This window comes from Diabrotica virgifera, chromosome 5 (genome assembly GCF_917563875.1).
Source record: "Diabrotica virgifera virgifera chromosome 5, PGI_DIABVI_V3a".
Taxonomy (NCBI): Eukaryota; Metazoa; Arthropoda; class Insecta; order Coleoptera; family Chrysomelidae; genus Diabrotica; species Diabrotica virgifera.
The window spans coordinates 3,934,550-3,958,275 of record NC_065447.1 but is presented as its reverse complement, the minus strand read 5'-3'; the positions used below and the strand labels follow the sequence as shown (position 1 = coordinate 3,958,275).

At 31.7% G+C, this 23,726-nt stretch overlaps 2 protein-coding genes across 3 annotated transcripts in view; both read left to right on the top strand.

The window, feature by feature from the left end:
* Positions 1-23,726, top strand: part of LOC114335056 (uncharacterized) — a 241,060-nt gene that overhangs the window by 25,548 nt on the left and 191,786 nt on the right. The window lies entirely within an intron of this gene.
* LOC126884896 (adhesion G protein-coupled receptor A3) overlaps positions 1-23,726 on the top strand; it is a 400,023-nt gene that overhangs the window by 310,066 nt on the left and 66,231 nt on the right. The gene's annotated exons all lie outside the window — the stretch shown is intronic.

Sequence of the window (23,726 nt, the reverse complement as noted above, 5' to 3'; positions counted from 1 at the left end):
TGCAAAATAGTTAATAGTGAATAATTACTTAATTTAAATGAACTCAGTTCAATCAAATTATGAATTTATTACGATAAACAAAATAATTAAAATATTTAAAATTTTATACCGGTTTCTTTTATTCTAGGGTGTGAAAATTAAAAAACAATTGTATTCATTTTATAACACGTGTGCAATAGATTCAATTGTACAATCGTTTATTGTTGGAGCAATAGACCATTCTGAAGTCGAAAATGCATTAAAAACATTACAAAAGGATTGTCCATTTATTGCACTTACACTATATATAAAAAAGATGGGAGTTGCACAATCTTATGTAAAACGAGGCAGAATTTTACTGGAGTTTCATGAAAGTGCTATACAGAAGACACTAAACAAAACAAATAATGAACTTCAAAAAGTAATACACGTAGACTGCAACACAAATGCTTTTGACATGATGTTAAAATTAATTGAAAAATTACCAATTAACAGAATAGTCATAAACTGTAATAATGGTTGCCCTCAAAGAACCCGAGAAACGAATTATTATTTTTTGGATAACTTACTCTTTAAGGAAGCTTTAAGCGAAGTGGAAATGCAAGAAGCATTAACAGCTGACAGAGATTGTAGCAGAAGAGGATGCTTAGGACAATCAGAAGTGCAATATGATTCAAGTGGTACGTTTTAAATGATTAAAATCAACAAAAGTATTTTATTTTTCACGTGTACACATAAATTAAAGAAAATCCATATACTTAAAATAATTTCTTTACAGGTCCAATTATCTTAATTCAATTAACGGACATCAGGACATTAACTCATCTGGATAACATCCCGATAAAATTTTCTGATGTACTTGGGACCTCTGATTATTATTTACTGGTAGGAGTAATCCGTTACATTAACAATGACCTTACCTCGACTAATGGATTAGGAAAACTGTCCATGGGACACTACACAACAATCTGTCGCAGAAATAATCTGTGGACCGAGTTTAATAATCTCAATGCAGGAACACAAAGAACTCTAACCAAAGATGTGGACAAAAAAGTCAACATAGAATTTCTAATATACATTAAAGTTGAAAAAACGTATAAATAAAATCAATTAAAACTGTATCACCATGCCTTTATATTTAGACTGTAATTCTTTTCTACATTAATAAAGAGCACCAAATTTGATCTCACGATGTCTTATTTAGTTATTTGCACACAATTTGCGCTAAATTGGATCACTAAAAATTTTCGTTTTTATTACTGTTTAAAATTTTAATGTTTTATAATAATCTTTATGGTACAAAATTAGCACCAAATGAGCACTAAATTATTGCATAAAAAATTTTTCAATATTTTAATTTTTAAAAGTTTTGTTTATAACAAATTGTTTAAACAAATATTTTATTATAATGTTTATGGTACAAAATTAGCACTAAATGAGCACTAAATTATAGCCTATTTAGAATCTGAATAATTTTATTTTTTCATTGTGTACTAAGAGTGGACAAGCCAGGTTAACGTTAAGCTGGCTTGTCCACCTGCTTTTTTAAATAAATAAAGAGCACAAAATTCAGGATATGGATATTTTGTTAGCACTAAATGAGCACTAAATTCTAGCATAAAAAATTTTCTATTTTTTAATTTTTTAAAATTTTGTTTATAAAAAATTGTTTAAACAAATATTTCATTATAATGTTTATGGTACAAAATTAGCACTAAATGAGCACTAAATTATAGCCTATTTAGAATCTCAATAATTTTATTTTTTCATTGTGCACTAAGAGTGGACAAGCCAGCTTAACGTTAAGCTGGCTTGTCCACCTGCTTTTTTAAATAAATAAAGAGCACAAAGTTCGGGACTGCAGTACAAAATTAGCACTAAATGAGCACTAAATTATGGCATGAAAATTTTATTGTTATATAAAAGTGGACAAGCCAACTTTACGGACCTGAAAAAAATCGAATTTTTCCTTCATTTTTTGACATTTTAATTATTTAAACAATGTTCCGGACCTTTTTGAGAGGGAGGATAACTCAAATATTATTATTTGAGTTATTTTCAAGCAATTTCTGCAAAAAAATTTGAGTCACCTCTCAACGTCCATCTCAAAACAGATGGGCCCTGGACTAATATTCATAAATAGAAAAACTTCTTTCTACATCAACCGATGTCATAGGTTGGCTAAGATACATTGGTCCACATTGGTTTCTTCCAAAAATTTTGGTACAGAACGACAACTTCTATGCACAATTAAACAGAGAAAAACGGCATACGTAATTAGAAACTAAAGATACCAATTTCTGCAAACCTTAATTGAAGGAAAGGAAGAAGGGGAATGGGAAGGAAAAAATGTCATGGCTCCGTAATGTCAAACAATGGACAGGGCTAAGAAACATAGGAATCCTAATACATACTGCAAGGGATACAGAAAAATGGTCAAACGTGTTCGCGAACACCCACTAGTGGATTGCATTGTATAAGAAGAAAAAGAAGATGAATTACCTGCGTGTAGTGAGCAAACAGAATATGTAATATGTAGGTAACGAATAAATTGTATGCAGTGGCGGCTCGTCAGGGTCGGCAGTGCCGACCCACACATTTATGGACACATTATAGATTTTTTAAATATTTAATTTAATCGGAGTTGATGATATTCGTTTCTGTGAAATAAAAAATATATTTGTGAGACAATACAGACTAAATTTTATTCATTGTTTTTAAAAGAATTCGATCCCGATACGTTAGTTAAGTGATCCCTGTGCGCTGTGCGTAAGAGACTTTTCAAATTAATGATCCTACATATAGCCATGCACCCGCACCCGTTTGCGATTGTGTGAATTCTTATTATAAAGCCCGGCACGGCATGCCGTCCCCAGATCGAGGATTTGCTATTTAATAAGAAGCTATGGAATATTAGCCGATAGGCAACCAATTATACATTCCCCGTATTTATTTGAATGGCAAGTACGGCAGCGGGTACCTCTGCCGAGCGGTGATCTGCAAACGACAGAAAGGCACGTATTATTATGAAATAGGTAAGTAGTTTTACGTCGTTTAATTATTATTGATATTGTTATTCTTTTAAGTTGTTAGGAATTACCATTTAGGGGACAGGATGTATCGGAGCATTCGTTAAATCAAGTTAATTATAGAAAACAAATAAAATTGTTTAACAAATACGATCTGGAATTTTCTAATTTATTTTCTGACTCGAAGAATATACCGGCGTACCTAAAACAGTACAGAATGAAAGAATCAATTGGTAGTTACATTTTGATCCTTTTCGGTAGAAGTAGACGAAACTTCTGATAGAGGTAACATGTCATTCACAAGTATCAATAATTGTTCTTCGATACGAGTTACGTCTAATATTTATGAGAGGTTGTTAGGTTTTCAGACGTGAGTAGAAGCCATAAGACAGAATATATTTTTGGTGTTTTAATTTAAAGGACAGATTCAAATTTTTTGATATCAAAAATAAATTGGTAAGGCAAATTTATGACGGGGCTGTCTTGATGTGCAGTGAATTGTATGGTCTCCGGACAAAAGTTAAAACAATTGCACCAAGCAAAACTATTATTTACTCACTGTTATAAGTCATTGACCTCTTTGATTATTCAAAATTTAAAAGTTACGCCAAAGAATTTTCAAAATATCTATTAGACAAGTTCATTAAAAATTATCCATCATTTTTTAATCAAATAAAATAAAAAAATGGATTAACAGTTTTATATTCTGATCCAAATATTTTCGGAAGGTGGGATAAGTTACAGACTATGTATAATTTTATATACTGCAATTCATTAGGTACAATAAACTGTTTCCGAAATTAATAAATTATTGTGCTCAAATGTGGGCAAATTCTGTCTCAAATGAACGGGATTTCTCTTGTCTCAAAAGAGTCAAAACGTATTGTCGAAACACCATGAAACAGGAGAGAATGTCAAACTTGTCTCAAATGTCGATAGAAAAAAACTTTTAAAATCCCTCCAAAACAATAATAAATTTTACAATTACGTTATAACCCATTTTGCTACTTCGAAACAACATAGACTAGAGTTAATTTGAGGCACTCAGAGCAACAGTGGCCTAACCCACATCCTACAATTTTATCAAAACGCTTTAATTACATTAAAGTTATCCCTTATTTAATTTTTTCAGATGCAGAGTAGCTCAACCAATGGTTGCTTGAGCCACTCTGCATCTGAAAATTCTTAAGTAATGCATAACTCTAATGCAATAAAAGCGTTTTGGTAAAATTGTGTGATGTGGGTTAGGCCACTGTTGCTCTGAGCGCCTCATTTATAAACAGGTATAGTTTCTAAATTTATAGGAAAAAAACAAAAAAAAAATAAAAAAAAGAATGTGTGTGTACTTTGTACGCACGTAAGAAGTTATACTTCTATTATATGATTTAAACGAAATTAATATACTTTTTATTTATATTTTGTTTAAATATTAAACTAATTTATACTTACTACTTCTCAAACATTTTTATTAGAACAGTGCCAAAAATTAAAATAATAAAAGAATAAAACACACAAACACATTAAACAAGCCACAAATGATGTCTAAACATTAATTGTCGAAAATTTTTTTAACTAAATACGTATTTTCTGAAAATACAATTATATAATAAATATACTTACAATCATAAAATGTATTAAAAAAACAAAAAAGAAAGTTTCTATTGGGACTCGAACCAGCGCTGATAAGCGCGGTTGGTATTGGAATTCATTCGCCTTCAACGCTTAGCCACGGACACTATGTGTCATTATTTACGAAGATCGACTAACTAAACGGATTAAACTTGTGATATTTTGATATTTTGAAAATTGATCAAATTATTTTAATTTTGAATTGAAATGATTTAGAATTGAAAAAATACAACAAAACATAGAGTAAGAAAACAATATATTAGGTGAATATTGATAGACATTTTGATGGTAATCAAATTATATAAATAAAAGTATTACATACTATGTATTTTGGCAGATCAAATAGGTAGGTTTATACCCATGATACATTAACAATTATTACGTACCTGTTGCTTTTAAAAACTATTTAAAAGTCACTACAATATTATAAACTTTTTTGTTTCTGTCCTCACAACAATAAAACTAATATATTATACATTTGTTTACCTTTACCTCTAAACCACAGCTGTCCTACAGCTGCCATATCGGATAATTTTTGACATGTCATTTGAACATCCAATCAGAACAAAGTTATAATGCGCATGCGCCGGGCTGATAGGTTTTAACATATAAAAATTCACCCTCTATCGCCGGTAAAGAAGTATAACTTCAAAAAACAAAAACCAAAGATCTCCTATGAAATTGAAGCCTTTGGAGACAAAACCTTGCCGACCCTGTCCCTAAAGCCACGAGCCGCCACTGATTGTATGAAACTTTTACTTTAAATTTCGTAATACACCCGTATAATTATGTTTTGGATATTTATCCCTGATTTATTACTCTACGTGATTTTTTCTATAGACTTCTGGTTTCTCAGGACAAGAAAGAAAAATGTCAATATCTCTTGCACGTGATTGTTAGCACACCCCATATTTGTTGCATAAGAAACCAATCTCTGAAGTCGTTGTTATCATAAATAAATATTTTGCTCTTACTAAATATAGATATTATGAAAGGCGTTTTATAAACTGTACTTTTAGGTATGCAGTCAATAATCTCGCTTATATTATAAAATTTACTAATTTAGTTGAGAATATTATACAATTTTAGCGTTGGTTAATAGATCCGCAAACAATTATGACTAATATGGTATATACCCAATTCAACTGTTACCAATTAGTCACTTATTGATGTCATTATGTAAAAATACTGCAATTTTTAGTCATTTTCTATATACTCTTCTCCAAGAAATTAACGCAGCACCTTAAAAATTGGTCATTTTTAATGTCTCGAATTTCATAAACCTGTTGTCCGATTTAAGTGATGTTTTTATCATGTTATAGCCTTATTCTTTAACAATATCACTGTACTTAATAATATTGTTGCTAGAGAGGTAAATTGTCATTGTATACCGGGTGTACCAATTAAACTCTGATTTTTTCTCAAAGCTCACCGTTCGACACCACATCCTGTGGAATATTCTAGCATTTATAAAATACTGAAATTATAACCCAACTATAGCCTCATGTTTTCTTAACATTCTGTTTTTGATTCAATCGCTTATGTTAAATAATAAAAAAGTTTGGTACTTTAACAACTATCCATTTTTTTTTCATCAATACAATTTGTGCGACAAACTTTAAGGGGTAATTTTGCATGAAAAATAATGACAGTTTGCTTTATAAACGTATGTTCTCAAATGCTTCGTTTTCGAGATAGGGCGTGTTGAAATTTTTCTTACTAACTGACGATTTATTTATTGCTCTAAAACCGGTTGAGATATGCAAATGAAAATTGGTGGGTTTTAAGAGGTAATTATTGTGCATTTTTTGACATACCATTAAGAATTTTATGTTCACCATTGGCGCACATAAGGGTCATATTACCAGTATAGTCCGTTCTTTAACGGTAAAATATTGCAAACCCTCTAAATTTTAAAGAATCGCTTGGATTGACATGAAAATTGGCATACACATAGCTAACAAGTCAAAGAAAAAAAGTGATATTGAAATATTCGTCCAAAGAAAGTCAGGAAATGGATAAACTGGATAATTTTAAGTAACTTTTGTTCTATAGAGTTTTTTCACTAAGTCAATACTTTTCGAGTTATTTGGCAGTGAATATGTTCATTTTTTCAACAAAATAACCACGCTTTTAGACGGTGTTTCGGAAATAACTCAAATAGTAAGTATTTTGTCTAAAAAACATTCTAAGAAAAAATATAGCCTGTAAAAAATTTAAAAAAATGGTGTATACATCACGTCTCTACACCAAGTAGAAGCAGAGTTATAGCTAATGAAAAATAGGTTCATATTCGTCAAATTCTAAATGGAATACTTTAACGTGAAATAACCAAAAATGAAGCACATTTCGAGGAAAACTCATTTCAACTTATTTAAAGTGTTTAAAAATATCTTCATTCTTGTTTTATAAAAAAAATTTGTAGCATAAATATTAAACAAGTTACGCTCAAAATAAAGTTAGTCCCTTTTGGTTTTGGTAAAAAAATCGAGAGAATCACCCCCTAATTAGTATCTTAAATGAACTTAATCGTTACGACCTGACAAGTTTCTTGACTCGTGTATATATTCTTTATATGATCTGTAAGTTTAATCGGTTCAAAGTCCTTATTATTGAAAGGGCTGTAGTTAAAAGGGGTTGAACGAGTCATTGATCACGAATGTATGCAAATTTAGAAACACCAAATCTTAATCAATTTTTGTCTAACAGAAAAACAAAAAAATACATGATATTCAAAAAAGCAAATCTGACTTTTTTTGTTCTTCGAGATTTTTGGTATCTCTAACAATTTTTAAGTTATTTTGAAAAAAAGCATAGTTATTCTTCAAAATTTAAATTTTTAAAAATTTTACTTTGAAACCAAATTTTTTTAAAAATAAGCACTTTGAATCGATGAAACTTACAGATCATATAAACACAACATAAGTAAAATAATTTGTGGAGCGGTAACGATTAATTTCATTTAAGTTGCTAATTAGGGGTTGGTCTTCCCGATTTTTTTTGCAAAAACAAAAGTGGCCAACTTTATTTTGAGCGTAACTTGCTTAAATTTAATGCTAGAAACTTTTTCTAAAAACAGAAATAAAGATTTTTTAAAACACTTTAAAAAAGTTATAATGAGTTTTCCCCAAAAAGTGCTTAATTTTTTGGATATTCCACGTCGAAATATTCTATTTGAAATTTGGTGAATATGAATCTATTTTTCATTGGCCATAACTCTGGTTCTACGAGATCCAGAGACCTAACGCATACACCATTTTTTTTTTTACTTTTTTATAAGCTATATTTTGGCTAAGAACGTTTTTTTTTCGACAAAATACTTACTTTTTGAGTTATTTGCGAAAAACCGTCTAAAAATGTGGTTATTTTGTTGAAAAATGAACATATTCACTCGCAAATAACTCGAAAAGTGTTGACTTGGCGAAAAAGCTCTATAGAACAAAAGTTACTTAAAATTAGTCAGTTTACCCATTTCTGGACTTATTTTGGACATATATTTTTTCACCCCCAAGAGGGGGTGAAAGTCACCCCCAGGGCAAAAGCACACATCGGCACAATATCACTTTTTTTCTTTGACATGTAAGCTATACGCATGCCAAATTTCATGTCAATCCAAGCGGTTCTTTAAAATTAAGAGCAAAAACCGTGAAAGAATGGACTAGTATGCGCGCCAATGGTGAATATTAAAATAATTGTTCTGCTATTGCTGGTTTGGTTATAACAATTAAGAAATGGAGCAGTCAGAAGCAGAAGTCAGGGTATAAGACATTTTTTATGAGAATAACCAGGTATACCTGTGATCTCTTGATATTGAAAAACTTTTATTTCTTCTTATTCCAGCTTTTTGCTGTTTCTAGTAACTTTTTCATCTTCCTTGCCAAGTGTTTTATCATTCTTCTTGATTTTTTTTTGTTTTGTTTATTAACTTTGTCTTCATAATTCTCCGATTCACAGATAACATTATTCCTGTAAATCCTCCAGCAATAAGAATATTAACGACTTATGTAAACTGTTGTTGAATACACTGTATACCTGTTTCATTAAACAATTTTGCCAAGGTTCAGCTATGAACAACAGTTATCCAATATAACGCAACTACCAAGATATCCTGTTAGATATTTATTATTATTATTATTACGCAATACCAACACTTATTTACCTTCAATATTTTTTTGTAATCGATATATTAACTTAAGAAATTAATTCAAAACACTAATTTCTAGTACAAAAGTTCTAAACCAGCCACTCCTCTAACATTTACATTCACTTTTTGCATTCTACAGGTTTTGAACTATCAATACATGAAAAAATATTCGGTTTATAGGCCAGATGCAAATGTTTGTTGTTAGGAATGAATCTTGTTACAAAAAGCAGTAAAATACCTGGTTTTGTTGAGTTAAAAATCACCTTTGTGTATTTTTTTCTTTCCTGCCCAGCTCATATTCTTGTTTTCTTCTTCTTCTTTATCCACACTGTATAAAATTCTGCTTGTTCATTGGCGGATTGTTACCTCTATGTTTTACCTCATCATCATCATCATCATTCTCTTTGCCTTATCCCTATTAGTCCATGTGGTGAGACCGCTCCCGTCTGGAAAAATTTCTGATTCGGTTTCTTTGTAGATTCCTATTCAAAAATGTCCCCTTTAAACAAATCTGAAGGGTGCCGGGAGGAATTTTTGGGCAGAAATTGTTTAAACAATTTTTTTAAACAAATACAAAAGATCACGTTTTTTGCTCCGGAACATATATTTTTAAGTTTTGTCGGTCATTCTGAACAAGAAAGATATCTATAGTTTTCGAGTTATAGGCGATTTAAAATCTGAAAAATGCGAAAATACGTATTTTCGTGGCTTAAAAACTCATATTCAAATTAGTATTTTTGAGGTTGCCAGGTACTTAAATTGAAGAATAAATATTCAGCTTCTAGATTCTGAAGAGTGATCGCGTCTAACTTTAATTTACACCGTTGTTTTTAATTGTTAAATATGCGTGTTTATCCGACTTTTTTGCCGGTGCGGCGCGCTCCGTTTCAAAAATCTCCTATTTTTTATAGATTCTTTGGGACATTCTAAATAAAATAAGTTTCTTGACATTTTTCTCAAAAGTTAACAGTTTTAAAGTTATAAGCGATTTAAAATCCGAAAATGCGTTTTTGTCATTTTTCGGATTTTAAATCGCTTATAACTTAAAAACTATTATCTTTTGAGAAAAATGTCAAGAAACTTATTTTATTTAGAATGTCCCAAAGAATCTAGGAAAAATATTTTTCGGAGGAAAATAGGAGATTTTTGAAATGGAGCGCGCCGCACCGGCAAAAAAATCGGATAAACACGCATATTTAACAATTAAAAAACAACGGTATAAATTAAAGTTAGACGCGATCACTCTTCAGAATCTTGAAGCTGAATGTTCAGTCTTCAATCTAAGTATCTGGCAACCTCAAAAATACTAATTTAAATATGAGTTTTTAAGCCTCGAAAATGCGTATTTTCGCATTTTTCAGATTTTAAATCGCCTATAACTCCAAAACTATCAATTTCTGAGAAAAATTACAAGATACACCTTTCTTGTTTAGATTGACCCAAAAAATCTAAAAATATATGTTCCAGAGCAAAAAACATGATCTTTTGTATTTGTTTAAAAAAATTGTTTAAACAATTTCTGCCCAAAAATTCCCCCCGGCACCCTTCAGATTTGTTTAAAGGGGACATTTTTTAATAGGAAAACACAAAGAAACCGAATTAGAAATTTTTTTCAGACGGGAGCGGTCTCACCACATGGACTATATGCGGATCGGCTTCCCTAATTGCATTTCTCCACACAATTATATCTTGGCTCATATCAATGTTAATCCCCTTTACCAACATGTCCTGCAAACAACTGTCAATAATATATTTATTTATTTTTGGTAAAAAAACGTGTTTTGTTTATATCTCGTAAGGGTTTGTTGTTGTTTTGCCCAGCGAAGGTTTTATGACCGACCGACGCCTGCTGGGGTGTGTGAACCGACTGGAGGCTGTGAATCGACTGAACGAGACCACAAACACTAATCTGTCAATATGTATGTGGTTCTACCATATGGCCAGAAAAGCGATAAATTATTAGATCTGGCGTTTAAAAAGCTGAGAAGGCATTTTATCTTAATAGGGATATCTTTCGTTTCTTAAAACTTAACAGGCTCTTCTATGCATATGGTTTGTATATTAAATGTGAATTTTAAATGGGACGTATTATTTCATTTTGAAAGAGTTATTAAAAATTTAAATTAAAATTAGCATTTAAAAAGTAGTAAAATAGTAATTGAAACGTGTCGCCAAACTTCTTCTATCGATTATTCCATTACATTCTGTTTTTCTATACATTACATGTCTTTTAATGTCTTCAGTCCTCTTTCAATCTCTTACCATATTTCCTGTAAATTCTTCTCAGTACTCTCATCTCTGCCGTTTCGAGTAGTCTTTGTGTTGTGGCTGTATCGGGTCTTGTTTCTGGTGCATATTATTATGTCATTATTAGTCGAGGAAATGAAGCATTTTGGCTCGCAATTTTTTCGTCCAGCATGGATTTACTTGAAATTTTCACAGAAGGTAGGGAATAGTCCAAGGATCATTTTCTATATCATTCCGCTGTACGCTAAAACCTTGGAGCTGGTTGCCACCCTATCTCGGGGGCTAGAATTTTTTATTACATTTTAACCATGTAAATCGATGTAAAAAGTAATTCTAAGAAAAAATTATTTTTTACATTTTCTTCGTAAAACTAATATTTTTCGAGTTATTCGCGCTTGAAAGTAACAGTTTTTCGATGAAAAAATCGACTCCTTTAGAGGGTTTTCTAAGAATACCTCGAAAAATATACATTTAATCAAAAAAACTGTAGATATCGAAATTGTATCTTTTAGTAACGCAAATCAAATTCTTTTTCTATATTATCTTTAAGACCAACATAAACCGAGATACGGTACGTTAAAAGGTAGCTTTTTTCGTCAAATGTATAATTTGATATATTCAAAGCCAAATACCGGGAAAACTTTGCATTTTTGAGGAAAATTTGAACAATATTTTTTTAAGTATATAACTAGATCTTTCAAAAGTTAATAATAAAAGTTTCTAGAATGAAAATTTAGCGACTTATCATCAAAAAAATTCGGTACTTGCTTTTCTCTACGAAAAAATCAGTAAAAACTACCCCCTAACTACCCTCCTAATTAAAAATTAATCTTAACCTTTCTGTAATTCCTTGTATATTTGTATTGGCAATATATGCAAGAAGTTTGACCTATTTAAAAGATCTAATTTTAGAAAAATTGAAGTTTAAATTATAAATGAAGTATAATTCTAATTCTAATTCTAATTTTAGTAAATTGTAGTTGTTATTTGTTATTTATATTATGTTTTTCTTTTGACTGTATGTAAGCTTTGTCCATAAAATTGTAAAAATTTTCAGTGGCAATAAAGCATATTTCTATTCTATTCTATTCTATTCTAAAGAAAAATTAATTATTTGCAATTTCGTATTTTTCACTTTTTACTTCAAAATATCTCCGAAAATACTGAAGTTACGAAAAAAATGATAGACTACTAAATTGTAGCTTTTTTAAAAACTAAAATTCACTTGTTAATAGATTTTCATTACAGTGAACAATTAGCGAGATATAGCTGTTTAAAACCTCTATTTACGAGCAAACACCCCCTTATTCCAGCCCTTTAAACCCACCCCAATTAAAAACTAAGAGATCTCACGGAATTTAATTTACACAGTCTTATAGCTCTTCAAAAATGCTACAAAATAATTTTTGAAACAACTTTTCATCTCCAAAAATGAAGGAGCTATGTTTATAAAACGATTTTTTTTTTTCGAAAAATTCGAATAGTCCGCTTATGGAGCATTTTCAATGTATGTATAATACCACAGAACCGGTTCGTATACTGGAAGATGACTAAAAAACTATTTGTATTTGTATTTGTGCACATTTGTAAATTCGTATTTTTCTGTAAATAAATGTTTTTGTAATTGTTTAATTCTACTTTTTTTCTATACAGATCAATTAAATTATCTACTTATAAAAATTGTAGTGTTATTAAGGGTGGTTTTTAAGGGTTTAAATATTATGATATTATATCCTAAAACATAAAACAATCATTATTTAACCAATCAATACAAAATTTTACCCATATTAAAGTTTACCATGTTATTATATAATTTTTGAAAATAAGGGGTAGTTTACACCCCTAAAAATAATCAAAGCCCTTGAGCATGATAGAGAATATAAAGTACAGGGTGAGATAATCCTAATCCTAAATTTATATGTAAATCGATGCAAGCCGAAATTATTCTTTTAGGATAAGTAAATTCTTTATATATAGCTCCAACAAGGGTGGTTTTAAGGGGTGAAATATTATGGTAGTATATCTTAAAGCATAAAACAATCATTATGTAACTAATAAGAACCAAATGTTGACAATATTAAAGTTTAAAATGTTATTTTATAATTTTTTACAATTAAGGGTAGTTTTCACCCTTAAAAAATCAAAAGCGTACAACGGCTCAATATAGAAAATGAACTAGAGGGCGAAATGAGCCTAATCCTAAATTTTTGTACAAATCGATGCTGGACGAAAAAATTGCGAGGTTTTGTCATTTCTTCAGCTTCATTTCCTCGACTATATTAGTCTTACACTGGCTTTATAAATTCTTGACTTAATCTCAGTGTTAATATGTAGGTTTCTCCATAGAGTGTTATTAAGGCATTCTGCCAGTCTATTTGCTTTTTGTACTTGATCTCTAACTCCTTTGTGCAGTTCTCCGATAATGTAATTCCAAGGTATTTTATTTTTATTACGTGTTCAATACTGATGCCATCAATTTCTATTTTACATATGATTGGTTCTTTACTGATTACTATTGTTTTAGTTTTTTCTGAGATGAAATTGTCATATTGAATTCTTTTGCTCTTATGTTAAATCTGTGGACTAATCTTCGCAGACTATCTTCATCTTGGGCTATCAATATTACGTCAATAAAAGATCGTAATTATAAGATGAATCTATTCATGTAAATTTTATTGTATTTGCGTGATATTACATTTTCCATAACATGTGTGCGGTGTCCTCTGCTAATTGACTTACTTTTTAATATATATTTTGTTTGAAAGACTGGCCTACCGCGATCTCCTCCAGTTGACCGCTTGCTTGTACTTGATAGTGTTTTTGTTTAATTATCTACAAAGGAACACCTGTCGACTTGAAAGAAATTGATATGTAGCGATAGAAACAATAGAATAGCGATCGAAAATGGTATAATGAATGGTTTCATGCAATTTATATGGTTGCTTGGTGAGGTTGAGCAGAACTCCGGTAGAATTTATTATTGATGTGGTTATTAATATAGCTATTTCGCGTTTGAAGGAATCTCGATGCAACGGTGTAAAATTGCAGTTGAAAATAAAAAAGAGTCCCATGAGGAAATATATACGAGGCTTGTTCAATTATTGAAATCCATTTTTGGCCAAGAAAAAAATTATTGGCAAATAGGTAGATCTACAAACAATTACCACTACAGTCAAGGCACATATTATACACATGCACATATACTTAACAGCCAATGTATACCCTGGTTCAATAGCCCAAAGTTGCGAAAATCACAAGGCAATAAATCAAGACTATATGAGTGGATGCCCTGATCCCTTTTTTTCATTCATTGTATATTTTATTTCGCTAATTTGGCAACATGAGGCCGAGCATTGTCATGCAAAGGAATATCATTAAGTGAGGGCTTACTTGGACGTTTTCGTCATATTGTTTGGTTGGAGCTTGTGACGATAATATAATTTTATTATCTAGATCTGGAGTACGTCAATAAATTAACCAAAACGTGTTTTTATACCGTCTCGGACGGTATCGTCATCATTATCAATGGTGCTACAGCCCTATGAAAGAGCCTCGACCTTCCCAAGTCTATTACGCCAGTCAGTCCTATCCATTGCCAACCGTTGCCAGTTTGCTGCGCCTTTTTTTCTTCCATCCTCATCTAAACCATCCTTCCATCTAAGTTTTGGCCTACCCCTATTTCTACTTCCCACAGGTTGTGACATACGGATTCTTCTAGGAGGGTTGTTATGCTGTGATCTTGCTAGATGTTTATATCTGTGGTATACCTCGTAGTTGTACCTCCTCCTCCAAATACCATTTTCACAGATGGCACCGAATATTCCTCTCAGGATCCTTCGTTCAAATATAAGCAGAAGGTTTTCATCTGCCTTGGAGATGGTCCATGTCTCCGATCCATATGTCAACACTGGTTGTATAAGGGTTTTGTATATGGTTATTTTTGTTTTTTGACTTAAGTTTCTGCTTCTCATATGTCTACTCAGTCCAAAATAGCATTTGTTCGCTAGGATTATCCTTCGCTTGATTTCTTCCGTCATGACGTTCTTCTTGGTGATCAGGGAGCCCAAGTATGTGAATTTGTCCACCACTTCAAAGGTAGAGTTATCAACAGTGAATTGGTGAACGATGTTTCTGGCTCTGTTGTTGGGTGTTGATGCCATCATCTTAGTTTTCTCCTCGTTTGCTTTCAGGCCCATATTTTTTTAGGCATTTGAGAGGGTGGTATACATTTCTTCTAGTTTGCGTGTTGTGCGGGCAACTAGGTCCACGTCATCTGCATATGCCAAAATTTGGGATGAATTATTAAAAATATTTCCTCTGTTGTCTATTCGGGCATCTCTGACCGCCTTTTCCAGAGCTATTTTGAAGAGGAGACACGCCAGCGCATCTCCCTGTCGCAGCCCAACATTCGTTTCAAACGCCTGTGATTGTTCGCCCTGTATTTCGACTTTGCAAACGACTTCACGCATTGTAGACTTACCAATCTTATCAGTTTATCAGGGATGTGGAATTCATCCATGGCTTCATACAATTTATTTCTTAGGACACTATGATATGCCGATTTAAAATCTACGAAAAGATGGTATGTGTCGATATTGAATTCATTGGTTTTTTTCCAGTATTTCATCATCATCATCATCATTGGCTCGACAGCTCTTTCTGGGTCTTGGCCTGTTCCAGGATTCTTCTCCACTCTGATCTGTTTCGTGCTTTTTTTCTCCAGTTTTTTATTTTTAAGGTTTTTATATCATTTTCTATCTGTTTTCCAGTATTTGCCTTTGCACAAAGATTTGGTCTGTTGTTGATCGACCAGGCCTAAAACCAGTTTGATATTCTCCAAGAAGCTCCTCTGAATGTGCACTTAGGCGACCATATAAGATACTCGAAAATATTTTGTAAGCTGTAATAAGGAGGTTTATTTCCCTATAGTTTCTACATTCCAATTGATCACCCTTTTTGTGTAGCGCAAACGATTCCAATACACCACTCTTCCGGGATTTGTTCCTCATTCCAGGCTCTCAGTATTATTTTATATATTTGATTAGTCAGAGTAACACCTCCATATTTAATAAGTTCCGCGGATATACCATCACTTCCTAGAGATTTATTATTTTTTAGGTGTTTTATTGCATCCCGTACTTCTTGAATTGATGGAGGCTCTAATGGTGTATTGTTTAGCATGTTAACAATTAGAAAAAACAAGGGTTGCCCGATCTAATCTTGTTCTAACTATAATTAATTAATAATTAAAAAATTACATTTTTTTATGAATTTTAAAATAAAATTTTCGAAGACAATCATGCTCTTCTTCTCCTTTTAATAGGACTAAACCTTTTTGTTTTAGACCTTGCAACATTTTTTGTTTACTTATATATTTATATCGTCTCAAATCTTCCCTTTTTTTTTGTTCAACGACAAATTTTCGGCGGGTAGAAATAATAGGACAGAAACCTTCGAAGTGAATGCGGATGTGCATCCATATATCTTTAGATTCTATTTTAAAACCGTTCGAATCTATCTTTAGATCGTTTCCTCACTTAAATCTACTTAAGGCCGCGATAAATTAATAATAAAAATAGTTTATAGGATATGCGGTATTTTAAAAGACAGGGGTTATCAACACAACAATCCTATACATTTTTTTGACGGACAAATAAATCACTGCTTAAAACCCATATCTAATCTCAGAAAACAATAATTATGAGTGGATGAAATTTTTGTTTTGGTGTTTTCATCGTAAATAAAATTTGTAGTAAGTATTTTGAAACTGTGTCTTTGTGGTTTCATGTTTCTTCTTCTCATACTCTTTCTGTTGTATAAGGGCGTGGGAGATCTTGTTGGCATTTTTCCATCTTTTATCAATTTCTTCCACACCTTCCGGTCTTCTGCCACTTCCTTCATCTGTTACACTGTTTTACCCTTTGCATCCTTTTCTAGATCTACCCTTTCTTCTTCTTTCTTGTATTTTGGCCTCTCGTCACTTTCTTTCCTAGTCTTTTTCCGTTTATTCTAATTATGTGTCCATACCAGTTCAATTTTCTTTTCTCTATCTACTTATATCCTTTGATAAAAGACAACAATTGATTCCAAAACACATAAACAATTTTAGAGACTCATTAGCAAAAGCTGACCTACCAGTGACTAGAGGAGACCCTGACAAAACGTGGGAATATACAAAGAAGTGGACACTGAGGCCATCATAAACACAAACCCCAAAAAAAAATAGATATGAAATACATTGGATTGGACAAAACTGAAGAGACTCTCAATCTTGTAGAAGACAACTTTGAAACTCCACATCAAATTTCATTATAAGGCAGTTGATGGAAAAATACAGGAGTAAAGAAACAAACGCTCATATGGTATTCATTGATCTTGAGAAAGCATATGATAGAGTTCCTCGAGAGATTCTGTGGTGGGCACTCAATAAGAAAGGAGTCCCTGGTGAATATGTAAAGATTGTGAGGGATATGTATAAGGGAGTAACGACTAGTGTTAGGACAGGTGTGGGAGAGACTGATAAATTTCATGTGAAAGTAGGATTGCATCAAGGCTCGGTGCTTAGTCCGTATTTATTCTCATTAGTTTTGGACCAGATAACAGCGAACCTACAGGGTAACATTCCATGGTGCTTTATGTATGCTGATGATGTCGTGTTAGTAGAAAATAGTGAAAGAGACAGAACAAAAACTGGAACAGTGGAGACAAGCTCTGGAGGAAAAAGGTTTAAAACTTAGTAGGACAAAACAGAGTATTTGGAATGTTCATTTAAAGATGGAGTTACTACAAATAAAATGGTATCTTTGGATGGTGAAATGATTGTGAAAAGCAATTTAAGTACCTAGGATCGGTATTACAGAGTAATGGAGAAACAGATGGAGATGCATGCAGTAGAATTAGAGCTGGATGGATGAAGTGGAAAGAAGCGAGTGGTGTGTTGTGTGACAGAAAAATTCCAATGAAGCTGAAGGGAAAATTCTATAAAACAGCCATAAGACCGGCTATGATGTACGGAACTGAATGTTGGGCAGTGAAAAAGAAAGAAGAACAACGAATGCATGTGGCGGAAATGAGAATGCGTAGATGGATGAGTGGAGTAACAAAGAAGGATAAAATTAGAAATGAGTATATTAGGGGAAGTCTAGGTGTGGCACCAATTGATGCCAAAATGAGAGAGCATAGGTTAAGATGGTTTGGTCATGTTCAACGTCGAGACGTTAATCACCCAATACGAAGAATAGCTGAAGTGCAGATTCCTGGAAGGAGTAGGAGAGGAAGACCAAAGAAGACCTGGGGGGAGACGATAAGGCAGGACATGTTGGTAAAGAGGATTAATGTTGATATGACCCAGGATAGAATTGTGTGGAGAAATGCAATTAGGGAAGCCGACCCCGCATAGGGATAAGGCAAAGAGAATGATGATGATGCTGAGTGTTGTTGGGACAACCTGTACCACCATATCTTTTAACAAGTCTGTGTGCGTTTCAACAATAATTCAATAATAATTTTCTCCCGTACACCATAGCACAGTCGTGACACGGTGTTAAACAAATTCAGCCCAGAGGCTGCATCTCGACTCTGTTTTTTCTCTGATTCAGTAAACGATCATCGGCCGATAAAACAGGTTTCAACGTGAAAGTTTCAGTCGGCGATCGCGTACGAAAAGCCCCCGGGGCCCAATTAGTCCATGTTGTGAGGCCCCTCACGTATTCCTGCTCAAAAATGTCCCCTTTAACAAAGAAGAACAACATTTACCCAATACCTTTAAATAATGTTAAGTGAAAATAATTCATCTAAGGCTCTCAATCAATTTTTACGTGCAATAGGACTAATTAACCAAATTTAATATTAACTTTGTAATTTTATGTAAATATAGTTCAATGCTAATAACTCTTTGTGGTTGAAGCAATTTGTAAGTAAAAAAACTTCGCATAAGTACTTATAATATGTATAATTGCAGCAGAGATAAACCACATAGTGTGACGAGCGGCGGCGCGCGTCGTCTTAAAAGTGAGTGGACGCATATAAATATCAATTAAAAACAATGGTCTAAATTGAAATAAGCTCCGATTACTGGTCAGAATCTTGTATTTGAATGTTTAAGGACATCGGTACATAATTCGCAAATAGTTTACGACTCAACCTACGGCAAATTACGCGTAGTAAAATTCTCACTGCTTTGACCGCTATGGATATGTAAACTTTACTTGACAATGTCATCATTAACTTTAAAGATGGCTTTTGAATGTTCTTGGATAACTGTTACTTGTATTGCCTTAATTATTAATTCAGTTAATTAATATGATAATTTTTTCACTAACTATGTATTCCGTGATTGTAATAATTTATCTACTGTACAACAAAAACTAATAATCGAGAAAAGAGAAAAAGTGATAAAGTGATTTTTTAATAATATATTGTTACTATGATACGCTTACAATTTTGAACATCTTTAACAACAAAATACTTGGATCCCTGAATATATCCTGGTGTATTCTCTGCTTGGATCTTCCATAAATCATAAACAATAAATAACTTTTTATTAAGTTCACGTCTTAAATTAATTATTTATCAAATACACTATCAATATTATTTAATCAGCAACTCAAAATATTCGCGATGCCATGTCAAATATTTAAAATTGTCACTGTCTGACTGACAATATGCTGACAATATTCTATTCGACTGAGTGCGTTGTATGACAAAGATAGATTTGGAAAATGTTACCACGGACATTGTGTTCATTTTTTTCGAATCCTGAAAAAACCAATAAATATTTTTGAAAAATTTAAACGCAGAATGAAAGACTAAATTATTACCGAGGGCCGAAAGTCCCTTAGAATAAATAAAAAGTTTATTTTGAATGAGATATTTGAAATTAAAAATCACATTAAATTTTCTCTTAGTTTTTCACCCCTGTAACTTTTAAAATAAACACTATAGAAGTTCTCAGGGACTTTCGGTCCTCGCTAATAACATAATCTTTTATTCTGCGTTTAAATTTTTCAAAAATACTTATTAGTTCTCTCAGGATTCGAAAAAAATGAATCCCATTTGAATAGCATTGAAGCAGAAACTACGTACCCATCCCCTTAAACTTTAATTTAGGCTCTTGGTAACATAAAAAATAATAATTTATATATGAGTTTTCAGGCCTCGAAAATGCATATTTTCGCATTTTTCAGATTTTAGATCACTTATAACTCGAAAACTATGATTGAGAAAAATGACAAGAGACTTTTTTGGCTTAGAATGAGCCAAAAAACCTAAAAAAAAATTTCCGGAGCCAAAAAAGTTAATGAAATTTTTTTCATATGGGAGCGGCTTCACAATATGGACTAAAATGCCCCCGGGGCCCTGTGGAAATTTTAAAACATCAACTGCAGAGTCCTTGACCTTCACGAGCCCAAAGAGTAAACGGCGTAAGCCATCGACTTGACTGAAGTGTTTCTTGATGGAGGAAACTCGTTTTGAATTTCAAATATATATTCATTCCTACTTCCATAAAAAGAACCGTTAAGTATATTTTATTGTCACATTAATTTGTTTTGTTTTGGTGTAATGCCTTTTGGATGACTGTCAGCAACCATTTTTTATAAATTCATTAAAACCATTCATTTCTCCATATTGTATGTTATTTTTTAGTTTTCTCATTGTTTTTTTTACATAAATGTAGGTGATGGTTCATTTTATCCAAAATAAAACAGTGAAACCTTTGTTTTCTATATTTCCACAAAAATTACAATTTATTTTTCCTACAGCTGTTTCAATTGATGTATTTTCATTATGTGTTTGTGAAATACCTAATGGAAAACAGAAAGACTCAAATTTTGTTCTGTTATACGTTTGCTAAATACTCTACCAGTCTGACCGATGTAAGATGTAAGTTTGTATACACCACTGTGTAAGTGTTTTTTATTTTGGCTCTCTTGTTCTTATTAATATTTGCTTAATTTATTGTTTGTTTTGCAAGCTGGTGTTATTTCTTTCTTTTTTATGTGTTTGCCTATTTTTTGGGGCTTTCTTTTGCAGTTTTTGGTTTAAATTGGCATAAGAAAGGTTTAAAACTTTTATTTTTTTCATTGTTTTTATTATGTCTGATTTAGTCGAGAGCAATACAGGGTGAGTCATGAGGAACTGTACATACTCCTACCTCGTATAGAGGCCCCTATGGGGAATAACAATTGACCATTAAAAAGTGTCTGCTCCCATTGTTTAATAATATACAGGGCGAGTTTCGCATTTTGACAGAAACTTGTATTCGTCATAATTTTTGAACGGCCAGATCGATGTGTCTCTTATTTTGGTCAATCGTTACACTATTACCACCTAATCAACTGATTTAGCCAAACTAAAAAGAAATCAGGTCCGGCTTTAAAAAATTAGTTCGTTTTGGTCTTAGAAAAAATTTCACCCTGTATACGCTTTTTGAAAACTCTAATATGAATTTTACAAATTAGACAAATAGGCAAGTTACCACTCAATCAACTGATTTATTCAAACTAGAAAATAATCAGGTCCGGCTTTAAAAAATTAGTTCGTTTGGGTCTCAGAAAAAATTTCACCCTGTATACGCTTTTTGAAAACTCTAATATGAATTTTACAAATTAGACAAATAGGCAATTAAAATGGCATATTATATTTATTTTTTTCCCCACACGATTTCTTAATTTTTTATAAAAAAATCAAATTTGTCAAAATCGCAATTTTACCATAAAAATAAAAAAAAATTAAACAACGTTTTTCTAAAATTAAAAGTTTCACCGTTTTTTTTTTCTATAACACGTCTAGATCTAAAACTCCCCATACACTTCTCTTTGGACTCTATAGTTTAACATAGACGTGATCAAATAGTTAAATTTTAAATTTTTTCACTTAATTTTTGCGATTTAACTTTGCAATTCACGAATCTGCACCTTTTATTTTTAAAAATTCATAATTTTTACGAGAAGACTGAAAGTCTACAACAATTTTCATAATCTTCACAATGGTAAGAGATATGTGCTGTAAAAATTTCAGAAAAAAAAAATATTAAAATGGAACAGAGTTGTAGCGAGTTACCGTGATTTCATTTTTTTTTCATTTTTAGGTTAAAATTCCGATTTTGACAAATTTGATTTTTTAATAAAAAATTAAGTAATCGTGTGGGGAAAAAATAAATATGCCATTTTAATTGCCTATTAGTCTAATTTGTAAAATTCATATTAGAGTTTTCAAAAAGCGTATACAGGGTGAAATTTTTTCTAAGACCAAAACGAATTAATTTTTTATATCCGGGCCTGATTTTTTTTCTAGTTTGAATAAATCAGTTGATTGGGTGGTAACATAAATTAAATATTTATTAAAAAAATAATAATTTTTGTAATAAAAGTTAATTTTTTTAAATCTATGGTTCACTTTACCAAACTTTTAATAATTATTCATAGTCAAATTTGATTTTTTTTATAAAAAATTAAGTAATCGTGTGGGGAAAAAATAAATATGCCATTTTAATTACCTATTTGTCTAATTTGTAAAATTCATATTAGAGTTTTCAAAAAGCGTATACAGGGTGAAATTTTTTCTAAGACCCAAACGAACTAATTTTTTAAAGCCGGACTTGATTTTTTTCTAGTTTAAATAAATGAGTTGATTGGGTGGTAACATAAATTAAATATTTGTTTAAAAAAAATTAATTTTTGTAATAAAAGTTATTTTTTTAAAATCTATGGTTCACTTTACAAAACTTTTAATTTATGTAGATAAGGACACACCATTAAACTTGATAAAAATAATAAACTTAAAGATAAAACCCATAACTAAATTAAAATTCATGGTGACGTTTCAATTATTACTTTAATCATCGTCAGAATAATAAGTTTCTTGAGCGGATGCTTTAAAATAATTTTAAAGGAACAAACAATAATTAATGAAAACGTAAAAATGACATTGACAATCATTGGGTTAAGTCAATAATTTCAAACACGCCATGTCTTGTTGCGTGTTTAAGGGTGGCTTCAAAAGAAATATGGATAATGCCTCCTTGATGCTGAGTTCCGTTGGAGAATAAACTTTTAATTCATAGTCAAATTTGATTTTTTTATAAAAAATTAAGTAATCGTGTGGGGAAAAAAATAAATATGCCATTTTAATTGTCTATTTGCCTAATTTGTAAAATTCATATTAGAGTTTTCAAAAAGCATATACAGGGTGAAATTTTTTCTAAGACCCAAACGAACTAATTTTTTAAAGCCGGACCTGATTTTTTTCTAGTTTGACTAAATCAGTTGATTGGGTGATAATAGTGTAACGATTGACCAAAATAAGAGACACATCGATCTGACCGTTCAAAAATTATGACGAATACAAATTTCTGTCAAAATGCGAAACTCGCCCTGTATATTATTAAACAATGGGAGCAGACACTTTTTAATGGTCATTTGTTATTCCCCATAGGAGCCTCTATACGAGGTAGGAGTATGTACAGTTCCTCATGACACCCTGTATAATGTTAAATTAGGTGATGTATGATTAATCATCATCATCAATGGTGCTACAGCCCTATGAAAGAGCCTCGACCTTCCCAAGTCTATTACGCCAGTCAGTCCTATCCATTGCCAACCGTTGCCAAGTGGCTACGCTTATTTTTCTATCATCCTCATCTACACCATCCTTCCATCTGAGTTTTGGCCTACCCCTATTTCTACTTCTAACAAATT